The sequence below is a fragment of the Cinclus cinclus genome, chromosome 4 (genome assembly GCF_963662255.1).
Source record: "Cinclus cinclus chromosome 4, bCinCin1.1, whole genome shotgun sequence".
NCBI lineage: Eukaryota > Metazoa > Chordata > Aves > Passeriformes > Cinclidae > Cinclus > Cinclus cinclus.
The window spans coordinates 41,375,634-41,397,531 of NC_085049.1; positions in this window are offsets into that span (position 1 = coordinate 41,375,634).

Here is a 21,898-nt window from a genome sequence, read left to right on the forward strand (position 1 = left end):
TCCTTAAATTACTAGGACTAAGGTACAGTTTTGTCTTTGCCATTCTTTTCCATACACTGGGTTGTGTAAAAGTTCCTCTAATGAATCAGTCTCCAGAGTTGAAATAGTTTAAAATAGAAATAGACTGAAATAGTTTAAAAATAGAAAATAAACTAAAGTTCCTGGTTAAGATTCTTTCTGTTATCTCAGTTTATTCCTCTGCCAATTAAATGTACAAATAATGCAATTGAACTTTATTGCATAGAGTTTATTTTTTCCAAAGAAGACATTGCAATCACAAGGTTTCAAAGCTGTGCCCCACATTCAACATCTCAGAATGACATATTAAGGGTTTTTCCCCATTATAAAAGTGCCAGTGTTAACTACTCTGTCAAATAGAATATTGTAATTTTGACGTTAATAAACTGTGGTGTGACAGAATAAAAAAGTTTTTGAATAATGTAGGAGGCAAGAGATATATCTACTATTAATAGAAGGCACATTTCCTCAGCTACTGACAGCTTTTACAGTGGCAGTTGTTGATGGTATGCAGATCAGACAAACTTATCAAGACATGCAGTAAAACAGCATCGGTGGAATTAAGGAAGTGATGAACACTAGGAAACATGTCGGGTATAATAAAGAAAGGTGAGAAAACATGGATTCTATGCATTCAAAAGCTTGCCTTGATAGACATCTGAAAGTTATACATCTAGGTATTCCCAGAACGTATATCTACCCTCAAAGTATTACAATCAAATGATGAATGTCTCCTATTCTGTATTTTTCCTTTATATGACAATACCTTCTTATGTGGTACTTCTCACATGTAGAAGTGATGATGTTTGCATATAATTTCATAACACCTGGAAATCCTCATTTCATTTACGTATTTATCTAGAGAGGTCTAGCTTGTTGGCATAAACATGTTATCAAGGTACCAACTATATTTCTTGTAAAGTCAAGGTGAGGTGATGAATGGCAAATTGATCGGGTTTGTTGACCAGAAGATCAAACAATTCATTCTGAATATATGCTATAACAATTATTTAGGTACAGCTGTTTGTTTTTCTTGCCATGCTATTTATTTCTAGACAGTTGCATACAGTTATTTAGTATATTTAGTTTATTTAGTATATTTAGGTTATTTCTCTTGCCCATGATTTTTAGTTCCCAATACTCCCTGTTTTTGTACTCAGATTAGGACTGCAGCTGAAAGACAAATTTAGTTAACACATTGCAAACACTGAAATGGATCAGATTGCTTGTAAATCTCTTTGTTTACTGGTTCAGTATTTAAATATTACTGGTTATTTCAAGTTTTATATATATATATATATATAAAATTGTGATGCAATACTGCAAACAGATACAAAGAGCATCAGGTTTTTATGACATACAGTCAAATTAATTTGCAACATCACTTACAAATTGTGATAAAAGTATCAAGCAGGCTTAAGGGGCACATAGCGCCCATTGTTAGAACAGTTTTTTTACCTTTTATTCTTATAGTCAATCTCAGGACATCTTATCAAACCAAAGAATTTTGCAATTTTGAATTAAGTAAAAGGAGTTTTTGATTAGGAGACAGCATTAGAAGAAACATTGTGATAATGGCAGAGGATGTTCCATTTCATGACTAAGCAAACTGGAAGCATGTGCCCATCAAATATGTCAAACACTTTGAAGAATCAGCTCTGTAAAAAGAAGTTTGGTATTTTGAACAAGAAAGGAGGATACAGGATTTCTCTGGGATTATTTAAAATATCCCCAGCAATGATTTCTCCTAGTGCTGCTAAAAAATTAAAGAAGGACTGAGCATTACAAATGCAAATTTAGATATAAAGACAGTTGATAACATGCTAGGAAATAGAACTGTGAGATTACAGGAATGGAAGACATCTTTTGGGGGAAGAGACAAGTATCTTATTAAATAATTCCTCCCATAAATTTGCTAAGCGTTAAGGTAAAACCAAGCATGATTTCTCTGCTCCCTAATGAGTAACTCACATACACCATTTGAAGGGTTCACTCAGAACCTTCCTATTCTTTTTTCGTGAAACAAACCAGACTTAGCTCTCTGGTCTGCTCTTAATGAAATAAGCACTTCTTACTATCCTAGCAGTCTTTTTGTCTCCATGATGCAGCCAAAGGAATTTAATTTTTCTAACATTTTGTACATTTAGGAGTGTTCATGTTATACTAGGCTAACTTTTATCAATGCTTTCCTCCAGAGTCTTCTATACTTCAGATATATAATATACTTCTATATTTCTGCTGGAAATACAGCCTTGTTAGGATGCTTCTTGCTACAAATTGCATCTTTATCACAAGAAGCTAAGGAAAGCAAACCCATATAGAACCACAGAATGGCATCTTGCTCCATCTAAGACCTATGGGATGATAAAGTAACAAACCTGATTCACCACAGCTGTAACACTATATTTTTTTAATTATTTGGTAAAATTTTGAGTTTCAGTACAATCTATCTAGCCACTGAATAGTATTTGTGAAGCGATTAAGCAACCAATAAATAATTTAAACAGTATATGATAGGTAGTCTTAAAAGGCAGAACTCCAATTGACCTGGATTACATTTCATTGACTCCTGATTTAAGCTCTTGAGTTTCATCCTAGAAGACAAATAAGACTGCTGAATCATACCTAGGCAATATTTAATATAAACACCAGAGAATGAAATATATACAGTATGAATTTGCAGTGTCTTGTTTGTCTTAAAATTATGTTAAATTGTACTTTAGTTAAAGGAAAAATATTCTAGATATCATTAATTCCTACTTCAAATAAAATTAATGCCTTCAGATCCAAAAGCATATTTAGCTCTAAGAAAATTTGTTACAATAGCTAGAATATTATGAGCATCACACTGAACATGAAAAGGCTTTAGCTCATCAAAAAGACAAATTTCATTCATGAAATTAATTAATGAGATGATCTCTGAAAAATTTGGAAGACTGACAAAAAAATGCTTTCAAACAAAGCATTAAGGTCTTTGAGAACACAGCTCAGATGACATTTAGTGCTCATAGAGAAGTAACAGAGATGAACTGAGTACTGCAAGTAGGCATGGGCTCAGTTGCTTGGAAGAAAGGAAATTTTTTAACCCAATATATCGTCAATATGTTTTTTATGAATATACACCTAATAATTCAGATGGATTGAGAGACCTTTTAATCTGATGTCTGCACAAATCAGGCATTCCAAGAATATGCAATGCAGATTGGGTAAAAGTTACGCTGTGTCATGAGGAAGATATTAGAGACAAGCATTGCTAACTGGAACAGCAAGCTGTAAAAGTCCAATGGGAGAGACACAATAGTCCTACATGCAGCTGTGGGTAGGACATGAGATGTAAATATGAGAAAGTAAAGAAATTATTTATCTTGTACGAGCACAGTCAACACTCACATTCAACAGTCTTGTAAGAATGAAAACACAAGAAAAAGATCAGTTGGAAAGGCAGTACAGGGATTACTTGAAATTATATATACTTTAGCTAAACAGGAAGTTTTCCAGAAAGGTACAGGCTGAGGAAAAATCAACCTCCTAAGGTCTTGATGAGACCAAGAATTAATAGAGGGATAATTTGAAAAATGTTGATTTAACAGAAAAAGTGGAGTAAATTATTAGCATTGGTGAGGTGAGTAGCAAGGTTCCCAAACTGGAATGTGTTTTTATGAGTTGAATCTGAGAAACTGGTGGAAACACCAGTGGAAGAAGCTTTTTGAGAGTCCTGATAGAGTGTACAATAATCAGGCTCTGCGATCTGCTTACAGATACTTGAGAGCTGTAGGGAAATTGCTGATGGTGAAACTATCATCTGTTGTATTCCATGACAACTTGTTGCTTAGTCACTTGTGACACCTGGATAAGAAATCGGTCGGACAGTCACATACAGGGGGTAGTGGTCAAAAGTTCAGAGCCCTGATGGACATCCATGACGCATTGTCTGTATTGGGGCTGATGTTATTTAATTCTTTTGTTAATGACAGGGATGAAGGGATCGAGTGCTCCCTCAGCAAGCTTGCAGATGGCACCGAGCTGAGTGATGCAGTTGACACACCTGAAGCACAGGATGCCATCTAGAAGGGACCTGGACAGGCTTGAGCAGTGGGCCTATGGGAATCTCATGTGGTTTCACAAGGCCAAGTTCAAGGTGCTGCACCTGGATGGGGGCAAACCCTGGGATCAACACAGGCTGGGGATGAGCAGATCAGAGCAGCCCTGCTGAGAAGGGCTCAGGGGTGCTGCTGGAGGAGAGGCTGGACATGACCCAGCCATGTGCACTCACAGCACAGAGAGACAAACGTGTCCTGGGATCCATCCAAAGCAGAGTGGGCAGCAGGGGAGGGAGGGGGTTCTGGCCCTCTGCTCTGCTCTGCTCAGGTGAGACCTCACCTGCAGTGCTGCTGAGAAGGACTTGGGGGTGCTGCTGGAGGAGAGGCTGGACATGAGTCAGTTGTGTTCTGAACTGCATCAAAACAGATGTGAGCAAACAGACAGAGGATGAAACAGCTGGACAAGGACATGTAGTGGCAGAACAACAGAAAATGGCTTTAAACTGAAATGATTATATTTAGATTAGATTAGATTAGATTAGATTAGATTAGAAGGAAATTCTTTACTGTGAGGGTAGTAAAACACAAGAATGGGTTACCAGAGATGTTGTGGATGTCCCATCCCTGGGAGTGCTCAAGGCCAGGTTGGACAGGGCTTAGAGCAACCTGGTCTTGTGGAAGTTGGGCCTGCCCATGGTAGAGGTTGAAACTAGATGAACTTTAAGGACCCTTCCAACCCAAGGCATTCTATGACTTCATAATTTCTATGTGGCTTGGAGGCTGCAGGAGCAGAGAAGAAAATCCAAGTTTTGAAGCAGATGTTGGATACATAAGAAAATCATGGTCCAGGTCCTGGGCACTATAAGAAAGTGTGATGTGAAAGGAGTTTGTTCTATCTGTCCACCCAGTTCACACAGTGTGCAGGTCCACTTTTACAAAGATTAATTTACATTTTTTCATAGCTCTGTATAGAGCTTCCCAACATCAGAGAGATTAGTCAGACTTCACTTGTTTAGAACATGGTGTAAGTTCTCCAGAAGACAACTTCTTGAAGACAAAAACCTATTCAAACTAAGAATCCAAGTATGTTCTTTAAAATAAGAAAAACAATATTTTAAAAAATGATTGTAAGTTTAACTTCTGAAAGCAAGTGCACTAATTACCTAATCCACTAGATTCACTTCTTGGCATTAAAAGGTGGAGTGACTTTTTGTTTAACTTGTTAGACTTCTGTATATAAAACATCTGCCATTAGTTTTCATTGTTATGTCTTTTATCGTGGCTGTGGTTCATATGTAGATGGCGTATTTATGCACCTGGTGTCTCCTTATAGACACAGAAATTCTGCACATTTAAATGCTCAGACTGCAAAGCATTGATCATAGTTGTTCATGTATTGGCTTTACAAGCTGATACTGTGAAAGATCTGGGTTTTATTTTTTCCCTTTTTTGTATAAAACAGACTTACACTTTCTGCTCAGGTAACTTCACTCTATTTTGATTCTACTGAATTTATTTTTACTTGCAAGTCAGGGGAACTATTTTTTCTGGTTTAACTCTAACTTTTTCAATCAGCAGTTTATCTGAATATTAACAGCTATGCTTGTTACTTTTGGTAGCTTCACAGTTGGTTTCATAGTAGAGTAATAAAAATAACCAATTTCCAACAAAAATCATATTCAGGTTTATCTGGAAAAATCATGTATTTTAAATGTATGCCCTCATTTTAGAGTTCAAGCAGTTTGTTTCAGAACCAAGAAGTTAAAAACTAAAGTGCTGTCAAAATATTAATGATTATATGTCTCTCTCATTCTGTGGGGTTTTTTTTTGTTTTGGTGGGTTTTTTTGGTTTTGTGTTTTTGTGTTTTTGTGGTTTTTTTTGTGGTGGTGGTTTTTTTTTGGTTTTTTGTGATGGTACACCCTAAGGATGTCAGAGGTACTATTTTTATGTGCTTGTGGGGTTTTGGTTGGTTGGTTGGTTGGTTTTTAAATTTTAATTAAACGCCAATAAAAAAGACTTAATTTGGTTTGGGTCTTTCTGTAGTTGTGTCATGTTCAAAAAAATCAGAAAAATCCTGCCAAGAAAGATTTATTATTTCTATTAAGTCAGGAATTGTCTGGGAACTTTGGTTTATAAGATTGAAAAGAAGTTTTAAAAATATCTCAAGAACTAAAATATCTGATGGTCAAAGGAAAACAAAAAAACCCCTGTGTAATTAGTAAGGTTTTAATATGATTTTCAGTATATGAATACTGATTTAATTTATTGTGTTAAAACTGAAATCCCACATAGGTCAATTTAATCTCTTTGCCTAAGCAGGAGACAACTTTGAACTCCAAGATATCCTTCTAAATTCACTTTTCATGTGGCATATATGATAATCCAAATATATAGGAGTTTAAAAGCCATCTTTATTACCCTAAAACAGAGCATGCTAAAATATTTAGCTGAAAATAAAGGCTATGAATGAGTAGTAAAGTTACTAAAGATAGGTTGAAAGATTAATAATATGTTAAAAGGACACATATCTTTTCTAGGAAGCCTGAAAAATCACTTTAAATTTTGAAAATCATAGCATTAATTTAGATGCAAAATCAGAATGAAGCTTTCCTTTTGCCTTGTGACCCTTGAGAGTACCGGACTAGATGTTTATATACCTAGAGGTGATGGAAAACTAGGCCCAGCCAGGAATGTTGGGAGCAATTTATGTGTAGCAATGTATTTGAACAGCCTAGGCCACAGTTTATACCAAGTGCACCAGCCAAGCCATTTTTAGGTATTCTTATTAAATGCTCTGGAATTCGTCAAGGCTACTGAAACATACATTGGGCTAAATTGGGGAAGAAGCAGCTGAAAAACAGAATACCAAGATTGCAAGAACTGAGATAAAGATGGGTGGTGAAGTACTGGACTGTAACCAATCATATTTCCTGAGAGCCGCGTGCAGAGCTCATGGACAAGGTAGAGGCAGCAATCAAGTCATGCGTGATTACGTGGACAGTAGTTTTAGAATGTATAAGTAGGGTACAAGGTAAACAATAAAGTGGCTTCTGCTTAATCACATTGATAGTAGTTCGGAAGTCCTCTGTTCCTGCCTTCATGAAGGGTATAATTTTAAAGAATTTAAAGGTTTTCTCCTGTTTTGCCGTAAGGATGATCAAGCCATTCAGGTCTGAGAGAACCTGGTCTGAGCTCAGGGCTGAGCCTGCTTTGGGCTGCACAAGAGACCTCCTGATGCCCCTTCCTGCCTGAGCCATCAGTGTGTGTCACCCTGTGCTCCATGCCAGCAGACACACTGTGCTGACTCTGGTGTAGACTTGCAACTCCTCCCTCTCCAGCTGCATGCTGCTGCATTCTGTGGGAATTACCAGATCATTCCTTCTGCAGGCTGAGCTGTGACTGATGACCCAGCTCCTGCCTTTCTCTGGCCTCTGCTGTGCATGGATGAGGCAAGGCCAAGGCAATGGGTTGTGAGGCTTCCTTCCACAGGTGCACACATTTTGCAGGATGGGAGGCTGGCAGACCAGCACTCCCTCCAGGCAGAGGGCAAAGCCAGACAAAGAGGAATAAGGGTGCTAAGCAACAGGAAGAGGGGACAAATGTGCTAAAATGTAATACTTATACTGAGAAACCATAGTGAAGTTGCTGATGAGTCTCCAGCCAAGAATCAGCTGGAGGGAAGAAGGAAGCTGGAGGCAGCATGCTCCTGTGACAGGGAAATCTGTAAGTCAGAAGTATTTTCAAAATAGCAGTCTTGCATGCTAAACCATTGTGGAACAATCCCTGCAGATCCCTAGGTGCCAAATGTGAGCTACTGCATTAACCAAAGACATGCTCTGTATTTCAAAAACATCATATTTTATTACCTTCAGAATTCAACTAGCTTCTGGGAAAACAAAGTCACAGTTATGGAGTGACTCGGTTACTCTTCCAAGAGCAAGGTTTTTGAGAACATATAGAGCGAAGCTAATGAGAAATACAGAAAAGGAAGCACAAAAAAAAATCAGGTTCAGAGCATGAATCACCTTTTAACCCCAGCAGCATAATCATTACTATAATTAAATCCTCATAATTTAAGTTATGCTTCACTCAACAGAAAATTGATGACTTATGTTTTAATGGGAATTTTACTGTATTCTGGTAATCTGTTTTGTATAAATTAAGTCTCTAGGGTGAAATAATAATTTTGAAGCATACATTTGTTTGGATTTTCTTTCACACTACAACATCTCTTATTCTAAAAATGGCTAAAGCTGTCATAATTTGGGAACAAGGAAATTATTTACTGTCTGTGGTATTAATTAAATAAGAAATACACTGACAACAAGAGACTTATCAAAAAGGGAACAAAAATAAGGAACACTAATCCCCAGAATTTACTGCTTATGCTTGAAGAAGAGTCAATTATTTTAGTCTAAATCCCTTTACTATCCATGCTAAAAAAATCTGTTATTTTCCCCAATATATTTGAGTTTCAGCTTGTTTATCTGGTGTGCAGAAGAAAGCAGTAGTCCCTGGCTTGTCACTGAGAATAGCAAGCTGCCATAAGAGGCTCTGGGGTTGTCCATACCTATGAGGGGGAAAAAAAAAAGGTAAATAGTAAAGTTGTCACTGCAGGATAGCAAAGAGTAAGGCCTGTAGAGACATTAGAGACGACAGGTTTTCAGTACCCTAGAGTAAATGCTATGTATTTCACCCATTTTTTCCCACTCACAGAGATATATATTAATGGGCTGTATACTTGTGTTCCAAGTTGCTTATTGTCAGTGTGAACTGAGACCTGCCATTTTCAGTATACAGACAAATACTGTGGTTGCTTTACATCAAATTCAGTTTTGATAATTATTCATCCTTTCTCAAAAAATTTGGTAAGGCCCACTCTTATGCCCAGCTATCACTTGCAGCAGGAGGCTGCTACCTCCTTAAATAAGTACAACTTTGTGCATTTATGGTTACGTTTTATGTATAAACATTTTCTATGTTTTCTGTTCTTTCTTTCTTTCTTTCTTTCTTTCTTTCTTTCTTGCCTTTCTTTCCTTTCTTTCTTTTCTTTCTTTTCTTTCCTTTCTTTCTTTCCTTTCTTTCTTTCCTTTCTTTCTTTCTTTCTTTCTTTCTTTCTTTTTCTTTCTTTCTTTCTTTCTTTCTTTCCTTCTTTCCTTCTTTCCTTCTTTCCTTCTTTCCTTCTTTCCTTCTTTCCTTTCCTTCTTTCTTTTCTTTCTTTCTTTCCTTCTTTCTTTTCTTTCTTTTCTTTTCTTTTCTTTTCTTTTCTTTTCTTTTCTTTTCTTTTCTTTTCTTTTCTTTTCTTTTCTTTTCTTTTCTTTTCTTTTCTTTTCTTTTCTTTTCTTTTCTTTTCTTTTCTTTTCTTTTCTTTTCTTTTCTTTTCTTTTCTTTTCTTTTCTTTTCTTTTCTTTCTTATCCTTTATAGCAGATGTTGTCCGAGCATGTTGTTGTCTGATCACAAACTGACCCCAGAGTTTCAGAGGCTTTCTGCAAAGATGTATGATCATGGTGAATTTAGAAAATATGCCGTCTCCTAACTAAAAATTAATCCAAAATATTGGAAAAAAAAAAAAGTAGAGAGAGAGAGAAGAAAATATCACCAAATACATGAGAGAAGGAAGGAAGGAAGGAAAATATTTCAGCAGCAAGGTAGGTAATTTAAGGCAGGATTTGGCTGTCCAAATGTAGGTGTTAAAGTCATAAAATCACAAAATGTTAAGATAATTTATGTTGCAAAAGACCATTGAGATCATCAAGTCTAACTGTAAATGTAACACTGACATGTTCACCACTAATCCATGTTCCTAAGAGCCTTGTCTACTTGTCTTCTTACAGTGAGATAGCACTGCCTGTGGTGTACAAGATACACATAATGTAAGGATGACATGGGGTTTGAGGTAGCTGTGGTTATCTAGGAACGTGGCCAGAGGAGAGGTGGAATATTCCAGGTTGCTGGAATGGCACTAGAGTACTGTGTTTGAGAAAAATTAGTTGAGTCACTTTACTCTGAGTCTGAATAGGTCTTTGCTTTTCTCCAAGCTTCAAGGCCTCTGCCGAGGGTACTATTTGTGATGAACTGTACCTTAGTGGATCCCTATTAAATCAGATTGTTCATGGGCTGTAGTCACTGCCAGACTTCATTTATGCAACTCTGAAACTAAGCCACCTGGCAGCTTGCCTAATGATGAGCAACTACAGAAAGAATGTAGGGAAGTTTCAGGTAAAAAAATCATGTTATTGTTCACTGAAGAGATTATAGAATGGCAAATAAGAAGACCCTGGATTCAGAAGTCCTTTGCACTTCAAAATAATTTAGGCTCTTCAGTCTCCTTTTATAACTGCTCCCTGAGCAATATTTTTATGTCATTGGACAGAGTGGATCTTGCTCCCACATTTAAGAGTCATGACTTAAACAAAATTTCATTAAAGATCCTGTCTCAGTGTGAACACCTGCACCTGCTAACAGCAGTTAGTTAACGATCAAAATCTTCTAACTTTTTTTAAATTTATATACTCTTTGTGGAATTATCTTCTAAGAAGTAACAAAAAAATTATGGAAATGCATGTCTTTCCAGAAGTAGCTAATTCCCAACAAATGTTTGCTTAGGTCTCTCTGTGACCCATAATTTCTGCTGCCCTTGTGGAAGACTAAGACAGCATTTCCAGCCCTAGGAAACTGTCTGAATAAGGGGAATAAATGACCTATCATATTTAAAGAGAAGATTTTCATCTTTAACATCAAAAATCTACAGCTGTAATATCCCAAGTCATAAATGCATTAATTTTCTGGGGGAAGAACCACAAAACCAAAACAACAAACTCAATTATTCCCCCTAGACACTGCAGAAAGGCATTGAGAAATTTGGAGCATAAAGAAAGAAAGAAGCAGAGAAACAGGTGAACAAGACAGCAAGGAACGTAGATTTGCCCAAAAGTTTAGTTGGTTCCTCTAATACTAATTTCCTTCCTTATGAGTTTTATCTTTCTACATTTTTTTTTAAATAAAGAAATGTGTGACATTATGAAGTATAGCAAGATTATAAAACCCTATCTAGTAGGGTCACCAGAGAGCAATCATCCAGATCTTCATCTTTTTGACAGAAGCATTTATACTCAGTGTCAGTAATACTGAAGACGTAACACCTATCTTTAACAGGAGAAGGAGACGTGCATCTCTTCTAAGAGTTACTGCCAAGTGGAGCATATTGTAGGATTCAGCTGTCACTAAGCCTGCAGGACTTAAGCTTCTGCATAATAAAATCTGCCTGCAAATTCTCTGTAGGCAAGCAAACCAACTGCTGCTTTACTTTTAAATTGTGAGTTTAGTCATTTACAGTTTCTCTAACTGTATTCTCAAGCCTTTTCACAGTTTATAAGTATGTTCAATTTGAAATATGACTTCAGTTAGCGTGCTACACATCAGGCCATAATTGGTGGCCAAAGGACAGATTTTGACTTCCTTGTTAGTCATGTTAATTGCTTAGGGACATCATTTGAGAAAAAATATTGTAAAAGAGATCCTCAGCTTAGATAAACTGCCTTTGGCACTCACAGAGTTATGTCTTTTTCTCTCAGTTAAGACTCCAATTTGATTTCAAAACTCAAGAAGCAGTTCAATTTTTCTCCCCTTGTGTACTACTTATTTTGCATTTTCCAATTTTATTTCACTTGGACAGAAAAAGCTATGTTCAATAACTTAGTTTTATTATCAAATTCTGAGAGATAATCACAGTACTTTTAAATGTAACTGTATTAGTAAGCATCAATCCCTGCATTTCCCATGCACAACTAACTACATGACTAGGAGAAACAATGATGCCCAAATACATGAGGATTTGCTCAAGCAAGCACAGCATTTTTTACAGACATGACAACAATACAGAAAGGGTCCCCAAAAATAAGAATAATCCAGAGCATTTGTCTGGAGTTCTATCTCAGTAATGAATTGTATGAAATTAAAAAAAAATGTATTACTTCATAAAAATAAAAATGTTAGTCTCAGAACCTCATTCTAGAGTTTGCTATGTTGCTTTTTATTTATTTATTTATTTATTTATTTATTTCTGTAATAAGGAAATGGACCTTTGGTAAAAAGCCATAATTCTGCTTACACAAGTACTGCTTACGCAGTTATATGATGAATGGTTTTTACAAAATAAAAAAGTCTAAATGCCTTTTTGTTCTCACTAGTCAAGGTATGTCTAAAGCTAATCAATTACTTTTTTCCTTCAAGGTTTTTGACCTGTGAATTTCTCCATTCAGGTTAACACCTAACTGATGCACTTTCAAATAATCAACTCTTCATGGCAACATGGTTAGGAGATAATTTTTTTTTAACTGTTAAGAAGAATATACAAGTAAATCTAAAATCCAAGGCCCTTTAGAAGATTAGAAGGTAATTCTTACTCATGTCACTCTTGTAAATGCATATATATAAAGAAAATATGTACCCAGAATTCTGACGTAAAAATTTCTTAAGTACAAGTTGCCACTTTAAATGTTCTTGTCCAGACTAAAGACTTGTTTTATTCATTATAAAACTTGGGGTAATAAAATGGGCTCATCAATATTCATCAGCTACTGCCTTCTTTATCAGAAGCACTTACTCTGCCCTTAGTGTTGACCATATTTCAGCTCATCCAAAAAAGTTGTCATCCAAAAGTAGACAACAGTATTAAGTGCCTATTTTATCCATTATAATAGAGTCTGGTGTGATTACCTCATATGTGGATGTCCTGTTGAGGTTTTCCAACATTAAGGAAATGTTCTGTGAAATACAACAAATTACATATAGAATCCAAAAGTTTTTTAGAAATTCTCCTGCTGGGGAGTCTCAAGGGAAATACAACATTGGTGAAGATTGTCTCAGTTGAAGTAGGACTTTGGGGTGACTAACAGTGAGGAAACAGATCATTTGGGCTTCTCCAGGTGCAGTCATTCCCAGAACACTGTGGTGTGTAACACTCTTAGAGTAGGTACAAATTCCTTTCTTTCTTGCCCATTGGTAGAAAGAATAGGAAAGTCAGAGAATGTGTCTTTCCACATAGCCCATGGAATATTAGCAGGAGAGAGCTTGACAATGATCTTGAAGGTTAAGGGAAAGCTTCCAGCTGCTAAAAGAATAGACCATTCCCAAGAGCTGACCTGAAGAATGGAGTTAGTGAGTGAGGGGCTGACAGGGATCAACGTTTTCTACATGACCATATACCAAAATTTTGAGGTCACACCAGCACAAGCAGGACAGGACAAAGAGGAGCTGCCCACTAGGTGATTTTTAACCCCTAGATATAAATGGGGTCAATCATGTCCTTGCAGCCTGGCTTTATCTTGTGGCAAATCTCTTTCCTGATGAACTCTCCATGAAAGCATGACAAGATACACTAAGAATAAAAGGGGGCTTATTGCAGATTATATAAAATGTATATCATAGAATAAAGGCTTGATGTGGCATCAAAAAAGAGAGACAGAGAAATTACATGGAGAAAAGAGACAGAAACATAGTCAAAGTGAAGAATTACCACAGAGAGAGGTTATGGGGGATATGTTGTATTGTAATTGCCCAGGGTAAGATGCAAAGATCTAAGGAGACATACTTGAGAAAGGCATAAGAACAGCATAATCCTCAAGGGTCCATGGATGAATGGCAAATGAGGATCTGGCCCAGTATTTTCATACTTATATATCTGTGTCCATCTAATTCTTTTGTCTGTACTTTATCTGCCTCTAAAACAGCATAAAGAATACAATATCGTTTAAATTTTTCCCCTAATATCTCTTTAGTCTTTTTATGTAGACTAATGTGAACATTGCCTTTTTTAGGTGTAGAAAGTAATAGTACTCTGGAGCCTCTTTTTATCTTAAACCAGGAGATTAAGTGTAAGCATGCAATGAAACATTTCTATATTCCCCTCTGCTACTAAAGACAGTGTGTTTGACCATTTTATTTCTATTCCTTGTACTGTGTTAGCAATCCTTTTTTTCTTTAATAAAAAATCCCATCTCTATTCCTTATAGAAGTTTTAAAGTAATTTCACAGCTGAGTGGAACCCTAAACAGAGCTATCTTAGTGTAATGAAGCAGAAAACGATTTCTCCTTAACAAGACTGGTATATAGTGACAAACAGCTCATAAAAATCCCATCTGCCACAAAATACTTCAATTTTAGTCTTTTTCACAGCTAAATCCTATGTTTCCTGTTTCTTTTTAGAAGGAAAAGATATATAAATCCTAACCCATCAAATTGTCCTTTGACAAAAGAGAAAGGAAAAAAAAAAAAAAACACAAAACAATCATCTTATAAAACACTGACACTAACTATTCCAAACACCATAAAAGCATAGTGTCACTTTTGGATCCATTTATAGTACACAATTTTTTTCCCCCCTTTTTTATAGTAAAAAGGAAAAGCTAACCACTTGTACTGTAAAGAAAATTTTCTGATCATTTAACAGCTGACTACATCTAAAAAACAATCTCTTACTGGTTTTATATTATAAAAATAGTACTTTAGAGACTGCAGTCAAATAGATGGTAATTAATTACCTGTAACTTGATCAGTTGTTATCCTCTTCAGGTATTTGTAATTAGTAGCCTCATCCTGTAGCCTCTTTTCCACTCAAAACGAATTAATACTCACTGACTAAAGTTCTCCATAGCATATACAGAAATTTTCCATCAGAAAATACTGCAAAGTCTCCCTGTTTTCTAAAGAGTGTCATGAACTGCTGCATTTAACTTGTTAACACACTCTTAGAAACATGCTTTGCTGTGAGCACTGCACCTTTCTGTCAGATGGGAACAAAACCATCTCTTGTGCCTGGTCTTGCCGAAGGGATTATATTTTTGTTTTAAAAATATAGTAAATCACATATCTTTTAGCAGCAAGACACACTGCACCCTCAGAGTAGCAATGAAACCTTTTTGCGATACTAATGCACAGCCTACTCTCCATGACTGTAAGCTCCTGAATAGTGATCAATCTTATCTGAAATGACATTCATATCTGCTCTTCAACCTTATGGAAGGAGAAATAATATTTTAGCCAGGCCTCCCTATACTTAGACATAAACTTTTGCCATTGTCTTCAAATCTACTTGTTTTATTGTATCTTGGTGATTAATGCGTTTTCTGGAAGATCATATATTTATCTATATAAAGAATAAATTTTTGAACAACAGCATCACCTTCTCCAGAGGTATAATTTTACAATGGATGCATGCAGATTTATCATCAGACCTCGATAAGCAAGTCAAGTTACAGGATTCAAAGCTAACTTCTAATTCTTTTGAGCAAAACTTGGATAGTACTTGAAGCTGCTCTGAGTGTGGCAAAGACACCCAACAAGATAAGCCATTGAGACACCTTAAATAACAGAGGGAAAAATCAATAGCATGTATTTCAACTGTTGGAAACAGAGCAGAAATTGTTTTAAATTGTTTATAACAGCAATGCATGCCACATCTCAGACAGGTAAGAAACATCATATTAAAGAAAAATTGTCAGGTGGCATTCAAAGGATCAAAGTACTTGTTGCAATCTTATTTCAGCAAAGAGTATTTGTTGGGAAATATGATGGCATTTAATACTCACAGGCATTTTTCTAATCACTCAACTGATTTTTTGACAAATTTAATGTACTTTGTTTCAAGGTGTGTAAAAAAAGACATACCCAGAAGGCTTCTTTTCTACTTTCTAACAGCTGTGGAAATGACATGATGGCAGGAGCATTGCTCAGGGTGCCTGGAGGTTGTTCAATAAAGTGCCCCGAGGCTAGGAGAAACAGAAAGTCTTAGAAGGGCAAAACAGAGTACTTGATTTCCACAGGCATAAATCTAACCAGTGGCACTGAATTAATGTAGATTCAACATTGTGTAAAAGTCTGGCATGTGCTTATGATCTTGCTGTATCTGGTTCACTCCTCTTGATGACAAGTACTGGGGAGTGGTGAAAGGAGCCCACTGGGCAGTGCTGCAGCTCTTTATTCCTCATCCAGTTCTCACACATTGTCCTCAATCCTCCCACACAAAGTTCAGCAGCAATTTTATTTGCATAAAAAAAAAAGAACAAAGAGTAAAGGGAGAAAATATTTGTCTTGTAACAACACAAAAGGCTCAGTGAAAAGTTGCAAGCAATTTTGAAATTTGAACACTCTGTTGCACTGTTTTTCTTGACATTGCTGCCAGTATATGAGTGGACACTCTGCTAAAGCTGTATGAGCTAAGGTTAAAATTTCTTCCTCTTTCTTGCTTCCCTACCATTTTTTTCAGCTTTTATGGAAGCTTAGGTTAGTCTGTCCTAGGAGCAATAGTGAATTATTGCCTGTGTTCTCACACACCCCAAATGCAATTGTGCTGGGAGATGAAAAAAGGAAAAAGCATTGCTTCTTAGTGAATTCAAAATCAGTAGTGTGAAACACATTGCTAATAACATTGAGTAACTAATAAAGCCAGCTACTTGGCTTTTATTGAGAGTCTTTTGTGACAGAGTCAAGTGGACTATAAGAGTTGATGCTCCCTTGTTGCAAAGATCATCAAAAGGCTGAAGGCCATCAGTTTTAATTACTTCCAGGAGTGGTTTCAGTGTGACTGTCTAGACAACTGGTAGCATCTCAATTAGCCACAGTTTCCCGACAAAATTATTTTGGCCTTTATTGAGGGTATGTTTGCATCACAGTGCAGAAGTGAGTCTCAAATCCAGTTCATTTATTGTTCTGGTCCATATTTAGGTTCCTAGCTGTTTAAATAGGCAGTTGAAGAACTAAGTAGATGTTAGGAGTTTAAATGCCTTACTGGATTTGGACCTGACCCTACAATGCCTAGTAACTTACACTGGAGTTTTTTTTGCTGGACTTGAGCAAGCTGTGTAAAATTATGTAAATATCTCAAAAAACATTTTAAAAGCCACCATGGTAAGAAAGAACTATCCTGGTACCAATGGTATTATGTTCTAATTTTACTCCAAGGAGCTTGATGCCATGATTTTAACAGGACGTCCATAGCGGTTTAACTCAAAAGTGGCAAGAACAGAAATAAGTTTTTTAATGTAAGAACATTCATCTAAGTCTGTATTCCATCTTTGATATCTGCTGGCAGCAGATGCTTAGAGAAAAAGCAAAATATCAGTATAAGCAAAAAATAACACTTCCATGAGTAGAATTTTCTTTCAATACCTGCAGATTTGAACTATTAAATTCTGCAAAGGTTTATCTTTTATTGCTTGGGATTTAATTGGGTCGGATTATTTTCCTCTCAAAGAAATCTGTTTTTTCAGAAAAAAAGACCTCTACTCAGATTTTAAGAAGTAATAGGATTGTGTTTTTTAGTAGCTTAATCTATTAAATTATCAATTTCATTTTTTCTTTTTGATTTTTAGCATTTTCTAAGTTTTGTTCTAAGACAGATGGTAACTATTGCCACTTTCAGAGAGATTTTTTTTGTTGGAAAAAGGTCATATCCTTGCTTTGGTTTACTTTCTTTTGCGTTCTCCATTTTTCTATTAGATGGCATGATAAAAGACTGGCATCCGTCAAGGTCTCCAAACTCTAAAGTGAAAAATAAACCCCTCAAAATCAAAACCAGTCAGTTTCATTTGTATCAGGCTTTCTAATTCCATTTGTAGCAGTAAAAGTAATATATGTTTTTTAAAGGCCAGACACAAAAAACTTGAATGAGAGATAAAAAGCAGAACTGACAACAGCTGATGAAGATGCTGAGTGTTAAGGATATAGGGGAGCAGTCTCCAGGATATGGAAGGTATTTCCTCCTGGTCACTGCAGTCCAGCCAGGATGTCTCAGCACCTGAGGGTCTCTCCATCCCAGCAGATGAGGCCACTGCTGATGCTGTGCCCATGTACAGGTGCAGCCAGTTGCAGAACTCAGTGAGTATTTCAGAGAGACTGGAGCACACACGTGCACACTAATACAGCTGGTCATGCAGATTGTTGTCTTTAAAAACATGAATATGTACCTCTGTGAAAACCCCCAGAAAACAGAGGTACAGAGGGCCATATCCAGTTACTCCCCTGTGGCTGATCAAGATTAAAATGTGCTAATGAAACCAGCCCCACACACAGCATCCAAATTCAGGAGATAATTCACAGGAAAATTCCCCAATTCACTCTCCAAACTCATACCCACAGTGATAATGGCCTTGAATAGCAGCACTGTCTCTAATTCTGTGTAATGCCCATGTCCAAACCCTGGGTCCCCTCTCCATGTGTGCAGACCTTCCCCCACTGAGCAGCTTGTCCAGTTTGATCTTCTCCTGGAGCATTATGTACTCATACTCATCTCACAGGCAGTCCCACTGTTACAGTTCCCTTAGGTTTTGTATGGCCTCTCTATTTTATGCCTAATGTCAATGCCCAGACCTCAGACTTCCTTGCCCATCATTTACTCAGACCTTGAGTCCTTCCAGGTGCAGATCTCCTGCTTTTGAGCAAGTCCAGCTCAAAGTCAGTGAATTACATATTCAAAGTGAATGAATATAGGTTTTCTTGTGTAAATCACTGGGACAGGACAAACACCCACAGGTCTCTGATTGCTGCCAACCAACCCTGTTCTATGTGCTGGCACCTCTGGCTGCTGGGACCTAGACCTACTGGAGTTGTGACCTTTTCTCCTGTTGCTGGCACTTAGACTGCAGCAGACACATAGAGGAGACAGAATTGCACTGAAAAAATTAATAGGATTTAGTAGCAAAATATGACAGGCTGTAGCAGGGCTCTAGGCTCAGACAGAATAGCACACTGGCCAACTTAAATCTGTCTTACTCCTTTTACTCTCACTTCTTAATTCTCCCATGTTTGCTCCTCCATGATCCACTCTCATCTTTTCCTTTCCACACCCTTGGTTCTTCCCCTAAACACCTCTTAACATAGTTTCACAAGTTCCTCCTGTTATCCCACAATACTCACAATTATTACCTTGACCCCTTATTTTCAGTGACAAATTTTGGACTGACCCTCTGAAAGGTTGTGCCTGAGAAAATCCTCCAATGATGCTGCCCATCAGGAAGCAACCAAAGAAATCTGCTCTTCACTGCTGTCTCCAATATCATCTTCTTCATATTACTAAAAAATGTTTGTGTGCTTAATCTTTAATTTTCCTTGGTATCTGTTATTTCTTTTACACGAATACACAAATAAAATAACTGTTTAAATGGTAACTTAATAAATCCTATGCTCTTTCAATCCATTTAACCTTACATTAAGGAACTAAAAATTTTGAATTCTAATGTCACATGTCCATGAATAAACATACTTGAAACAATATATTCTTTTAAAATAAGTGGAAAATACATTAATTGGTTAGCAATGAAAGCTTTACTTGAATTGTCTGTGGGAGATTAAACACATTTAAATTATTGCTGATAATTCTGTGGAGTAGTGATCTAACAGAGCACTATGACAAGTTTTTTTGTAGCGTCCTATTTTCTTCTACATATGTGACATTCTGAAAACCTGTATTCACACCAACTGTTATAAATAAACAATAACATATTGTAAAGCTACCATGGCATTCATCAATGCAGTGATAAGGGAAATTCAAGCTGCCTACAATTCAGAACAGATAGACCATCCTCAGTAAAAGGCCAACAGCAATATATGAACATGCAGATTTTATGAACCTTGTCTGTGTATATTCAATCCAAAGAAAGTAATTCTCTTTGTTAGGAATTCTAATCTCTTTTTCTCCTAACCACTGGTTAATTATAAAGAAAGTGAGAAGGTTCTTGATGCAAAAATCAAGGTTTGTAAAAGACACGTTTTTAAAATGCTCATCTTCATGAGTAATGCATTCTCAATTTTTCATTTACTTTTCAACTAGATGTACAAATCCCATAAAAAAATTAAAGCTCTCAGCTACTGCCAACTAATCCTCTCTCCCTTACTTGATATAATGGAATGAGAATTTAAAATTCAGAGGATTATGAATAAATCCAGATCCTGAAGGTATGAATGCTGTTCCAGTTGACTTCAGTGGAAGATTCACATGTACATCAAAGGGAAAGATACAGCCTTTATAATTTAAAGATTTTTGCTAAAACTCCCTTTTTAGTAATGATGTCTTTCTCTATTCCAAACACTTCCATTTTGCCAGGAAACTTGAGCATAAACAGGATTTAAATCATTCAGTTGCAACTCTACTTCTCTCTTTCTATCAGAACATAATAGGATTCAAAATAATTATGAGATTTCTCACTAAACTAAGGATTTCAAGAAAAGTACTCCTACAGGAGTACACCTGTCTACTTCAGTGCCTTCTGTCAATGGACAGTAGCTCAGCTAACACTGAATTGAAGCAGAGGCTACTTCCAAACATGCAGGACTCATTTTAAGCCAGATCACTCAAGAAGAACATTCCATGAATGCTTGTAACATTAACATTAAAAAACATTTTAGAAATCATCCATAAGCGAGTGAAAACCCATACTACTTTGTCTCTTCAGTGACTTGTTGAGATGTTGGCATTGTGTGTAGCCACACACACACACAAGTTTTCACTCTAGACTGAAGTTTGCTAGAGAGACTAGAGTGAGAAAGATTTAAAAACACCCCAGACAAGATTTTAGTCTCTAACATCTGAAATTTGGTTTATTTTTCCTTTTTCAATGTCTTGTTTGGCTATGTATTTAAATTTAGGTGACTAAAGAGCAGTTGTATATATTTTATAATGGTGTCTCAGTTTCCATGATGGTCTCTGGAGCCCCACCATTATTCATATGATAAGCAGTCCCCTCAGAATTACTCATCTTGACAAAAAATGAAAGTTGCAATTCAGTTTTCTAAACAGAAACAGTTAGGTTCATTTGAGACATGATACTCACAGTTGGTCATGGTAAACCTCTCTTGACACTACTGTCTGTATGGTCAGTGGTGTAGGTTCACTCATCCATTTAGTATGCCCTGGGATATGAGACCTGGACTCCAAATGCCATTTCACAGGAGCATGTGTCTCTACTAAGTCTATGCACAAGGTTGTGTCAAATATTCTTAGGGGTCTTACAGGGCACTAAGTTTCTACATCCAAGTAAACCATTATGCTGTACACCACCTCTGAGCATGCTTGAGCTGAAGTAACTAATTCTAAGGAAAACAATATGGACATTAAGATGAAGGTGCCTGAATGCCATTTTAAAATTCATCTATGCAATCACAGATGTTTAATACAATTTAGAAGTCTCTGTAGGATATCCTGATGCATCTGCTTATTCTCAATTGCATGCATTTTCTTAGACCATGTCTGTGGAGTCTGGGGCATGCCTGATGTGTCTAAGTGGAAGTTGGTTATCCACACCATACTACAGTAAAACATAACTGATGAGCATCTTATCTTACACTTACACTTTAGGAAAAATTGTACTCTGGAAATGCTCCTGGCTTTCACTTAATCACACGGGAAATCTGGGCAACAATATTAGCTTTTTGCTGCCTATAAAGAAGGTTGTGAACATAAACAGAGACATCTAACACCATTCCAAATATCCTGAATAGCCTGAGATGTGCACAGAGACCTATGAAATACAGGCACCCTTCTTGCAGCAGCATCTGCTGTCTAAGTAGAGTGTCTCTGGGGTGTCCAGAATAACATTTGCTGTCTGGGTTTATCCATTTGAACAGATCCACTGATAGTAAGCTAAGTATCACATTAAAAGGATCTAGAAAACATTCAGTTTTGGTTTCATTCTTGATTACAAGAAAAAATCTAAGTTGCTTTGACAGCCGAACCAGAACATCTGTGAGACAACTGCTTCCAAATTTTTAAGCACCTTAAAAAAGTTGTGTTAGAAACTGGGTAAAGTACAGATAATTAATTAAAGTTTCCTGTTTAAGAGTTAA